The sequence below is a fragment of the Pithys albifrons genome, chromosome 29 (genome assembly GCF_047495875.1).
Source record: "Pithys albifrons albifrons isolate INPA30051 chromosome 29, PitAlb_v1, whole genome shotgun sequence".
Classification (NCBI taxonomy): Eukaryota; Metazoa; Chordata; class Aves; order Passeriformes; family Thamnophilidae; genus Pithys; species Pithys albifrons.
Window position 1 is genome coordinate 3,082,373 of NC_092486.1, and position 5,367 is coordinate 3,087,739.

Consider the following 5,367-nt stretch of genomic DNA (forward strand, 5'->3'; position numbering starts at 1 on the left):
CCGGGCGGGCACAGGGACCGCGCGGCGCCACCGCCCCGCTTTAAAGCCGCGCCTCGCCCCGCCCCGCCGCGCGGATTGGGTGTCTCTCCGTGACGTCACTAGATTGGCAGAGGGGAAGACGAATGGAGAGGAGAAGCGGCGGAGCGCGGCGTTGCGATTGGCTGAGCTGACGGAGGGGCGGGGCGGGCGCGCCGAGGAGGACGCGCGGTCCTAAAGGCCGACTGCGGGCGGGCCGAGCATTGCGCGGGGATTGCGCGGGGATTGCGCTGGAATTGCGCTAGTGTTGCCCTGGGATTGGCCTGGAAATGCTCTGGAATTGCGCTGGATTTGCCCTGGAATTGCGCTGGGGTTGCGCTGAGGTTGCGCTGGGGTCGCGCTGGGAATGTGCGGGAATTGCGCGGGAATTGCGCGGGAATTGCGCGGGAATGAGGATGCGCGTTTGGGGTGGAAAACGCGGCGTCAAACGTGTCAGCACCACGGATTTAGACTCTTCAGGGAGAGGGAAATTAAGTAATAAAGCAATAAAAATAAATGAACTGACTCATTCATAAAATAAAGAGTTAATAAAGCAAACAATAAAATAAAATAAAATAAAATAAAATAAAATAAAATAAAATAAAACACAAACCAATAAATAAATACGATGAAATAATAAAACCAAATAAATAAATAAAATAATAAAATAGAAAATAGAAAATAAAGAAAACGAAATAGTAAGATAAATAAAATAATAAAAAAAACATTAAATAACGAATGAAACACAGAAAAGTGATAAACCCATCGATACATCTGTTTTCTATTCTATATTTTCTATTTTATATCTATTTCCTATTTTATATCTATTCTATATCTAGTTTCTATTTTCTATCTATTCTATTCTATATCTATTTTCTATTCTATATATTCTACTATACATCTATTTTCTATTCTATTATACATCTATTTTCTATTTTCTATATATTCTATTCTATATCTATTTCCTATTTTATATCTATTCTATATCTATTTTCTGTTCTATATATTCTACTATATATCTATTTTCTATTCTATTCTATTATACATCTATTTTCTATATATTCCATTCTATATCTATTTCCTCTTTTATATCTATTTCCTATTTTATATCTATTCTATTCTACATCTATTTTCTATTCTATATATTCTACTATATATCTATTTTCTATTCCATTATATTATACATCTATTTTCTATTCTATTATACATCTATTTTTTAATTTTCTATATATTCTATTTTATATCTGTTTTCTATTTTATATCCATTCTATTCTATATCTATTTTCTACTCTATATATTCTACTATATATCTATTTTCTATTCCACTATATATCTATTTTCTGTTCTATATATTCTACTATATATCTATTTTCTATTCTATTATACATCTATTTTCTATTTTCTATACATTCTATTCTAGATCTATTTCCTATTTTATATCTATTTCCTATTTTCTATATATTCTATTCTATATCTATTTTCTATTTTCTATCTATTCTATTTTACATCTATTTTCTATTCTATATATTCTACTATATATCTATTTTCTGTTCCATTATATTATACATCTATTTTCTATTTTATTATACATCTATTTTTTAATTTTCTATATATTCTATTTTATTTCCATTCTATTCTATATCTATTTTCTACTCTATATATTCTACTATATATCTATTTTCTCTTCCATTATATAACTATTTTCTATTCTATTCTATTACACATTATTTTTTATTTTCTATACATTCTATTCTATATCTATTTCCTATTTTATATCTATTCTATATCTATTTTCTATTCTATATATTCCACTATACATCTATTTTCTATTCTATTCTATTATACATCTATTTTCTATTTTCTATATATTCTATTCAATATCTATTTCCTATTTTCTATCTATTGTATTCTATATCTATTTTCTGTTCTATATTTGCTATTTTATATCCATTCTATTCTATATCTATTTTCTATTTTATATCTATTTTCTATTTTCTATATATTCCATTCTACATCTATTTTCTATATAATCCATTCTATATTTTCTATATATTCCATTCTACATCTATTTTCTATATATTCTACTATATATCTATTTTCTATATATTCCATTCTACATCTATTTTCTATATATTCCATTCTACATCTATTTTCTATATAATCCATTCTATATTTTCTATATATTCCATTCTATATCTATTTTCTATATAATCCATTCTACATCTATTTTCTATATATTCCATTCTACATCTATTTTCTATATATTCTACTATATATCTATTTTCTATATATTCCATTCTACATCTATTTTCTATATATTCCATTCTATATCTATTTTCTATATATTCCATTATACATCTATTTTCTATATAATCCATTCTATATTTTCTATATATTCCATTCTACATCTATTTTCTATATATTCTACTATATATCTATTTTCTATATATTCCATTCTATATCTATTTTCTATATATTCCATTATACATCTATTTTCTATATACTCCATTCTACATCTATTTTCTATTCCATTCTACATCTATTTTCTCCTACAATTCCTTCCCTCCTCCAGGAAATCAGCCCCGAGCAGTTCAGCCCGACCCTCTCAGGGAGCAGGAGGCAAAGTCTTTGTGGCCCGACTTTATTCCATTCCTGCTCACAGGAATTGTTTGGAATTCGACCTTGCCTGGGAGGGGGAGGTGCCTGTGGGGAGTGCTGAGATCAAGGTCAGCCATTCCCAGGAGAAGGCAAAGCAAGGCAGGGCTGAGGGAGCCTTGGGAAGAAGGAAAACCACCCTCAGAGCCCAGAAAAAAAGAGCAGGAAAACCTGAGATCAGCTCAGTTGGTTAAACTTGGTTGTAATAACACCAAGGTCAGGGGTTCAATCCCCTGTGTGGGTCACTGACTGAAGAGTTGGACTCGATGGTCCTTGGGGGTCCTTCCAACTCAGAACAGTCTGGGATTCTGAGAAGGAAGGGAGGGAGAGAAGGTTGTGAGTCCTGAATATCTTCATAGGGGGAAGAGAAGAGAGAGAAGGTTGTGAGTCCCAAACATCTTCATGGGAGGAAGAGAAGGAAGGGAGGGACAGAGAGAAGGTTGTGAGTCCTGAATATCTTCATGGGGGAAAGAGAAGGAAGGGAGGGAGGAAGAGAAGGTTGTGAGTCCTGAGTATCTTCATAGAGGGAAGAGAAGAGAAAGTTGTGAGTCCCAAATATCTTCATGGGAGGAAGGAAGAAAAGGAGGGGAGGGAGAGAAGGTTGTGAGTCCTGAACATCTTCATGGGGGAAAGAGAAGGTTGTGAGTCCTGGATATTTTCATGGGAGGGAGAGAAGGAAGGGAGGGAGAGAAGGTTGTGAGTCCTGAATATCTTCATGGAAGGAAGAGACCCTGAGATCAGCTCAGTTGGTTAAACTTGGTTGCAATAACACCAAGGTCAGGGGTTCAATCCCCTGTGTGGGTCACTGACTGAAGAGTTGGACTCGATGGTCCTTGTGGGTCCTTCCAACTCAGAACAGTCTGGGATTCTGGGATTCTGTTCTCCCACCCATGAAATGAGGTGAGAAACCCCAGGTTTGGTCCCATCCTCACCTCCTGGAGAGGTGCTGGGACCAGGATGTGTTTCCTGCTCTCCTCATTCCCAGATTTGTGCTGGGAATGTCCCATTCTGGTGGGAGCAGCTGGAGAAAACAACAGTAACAACCACAGTGACATTGTGTGACACTCCTGACTGATTCTGGGGACATGGCAGAGCTTTCTGTGCCCAGAGTGGGGCTTGTCCAGGGGGTGGGACAGCTGGAGGTGACACCTGGCAATGCCACCACTCCTGAGAGGAGGAACCAGCAACCTGTGAACAGCTGAGACTGCAAACCCTCCAGCACAGGGATTGCTAAACCTTCCCCTTCCTCTCCCCCTGGCACAAACCAGTGCATGGTTTAGTAGGATTATTTATTATTATTTATAGGATTATTTATTATTATTTATTAGGATTATTCGTTATTATTTATTAGGATTATTCATTATTATTTATTAGGATTATTTGTTATTATTTATTAGGATTATTCATTATTATTTATTAGGATTATTCATTATTATTTAATAGGATTATTTATTATTATTTATAGGATTATTTATTATTATTTATTAGGATTATTCGTTATTATTTATTAGGATTATTCATTATTATTTATTAGGATTATTTATTATTATTTATAGGATTATTTATTATTATTTATTAGAATTATTTATTATTATTTATAGGATTATTTATTATTATTTATAGGATTATTTATTATTTATAGGATTATTTATTATTATTTATTAGGATTATTTGTTATTATTTATTAGGATTATTCGTTATTATTTATTAGGATTATTCATTATTATTTATTAGAATTATTTATTATTATTTATAGGATTATTTATTATTTATAGGATTATTCATTATTATTTATTAGGATTATTTGTTATTATTTATTAGGATTATTCATTATTATTTATTAGAATTATTTATTATTATTTATAGGATTATTTATTATTATTTATAGGTTTATTTATTATTTATAGGATTATTTATTATTATTTATTAGGATTATTTGTTATTATTTATTAGGATTATTCATTATTATTTATTAGAATTATTTATTATTATTTATAGGATTATTTATTATTTATAGGATTATTCATTATTATTTATTAGGATTATTTGTTATTATTTATTAGGATTATTCATTATTATTTATTAGGATTATTTATTATTATTTATTAGGATTATTCATTATTCAACCTGAAAGAATTTAGGACGGATTTAGGATGGAGATTTAGGATGGATACTGGGAAGAAATCCTTCAGAGGGTGGGAGGGATGGGCTGGAATTCCCAGAGAAGCTGTGGCTGCTCCATCCCTGGGAGTGTCCAAGGCCAGGCTGGAGCACCCTGGGACAGTGGGAGGTGTCCCTGGGACAGTGGGAGGTGTCCCTGCCCAGGGCAGGGGTGGCACTGGATGATCCTGAAGGTCTCTTCCAACCCAAACCATTCCATGATTCCATGTGCTGGTTTAGATGGGATATTGGGAAGGAATCCTGCCCTGGGAGGGTGGAGAGGGATGGGATGGAATTCCCAGAGAAGCTGTGGCTGCCCCATCCCTGGGAGTGTCCAAGGCCAGGCTGGAGCCCCCTGGGACAGTGGGAGGTGTCCCTGCCCAGGACAGGGGTGGCACTGGATGGGCTTTGAGGTTCCTTCCAACCCACACCATTCCCTGATTCCATGTGCTGGTTTAGATGGGATATTGGGAAGGAATCCTGCCCTGGGAGGGTGGAGAGGGATGGGCTGGGATTCCCAGAGGAGCTGTGGCTGCT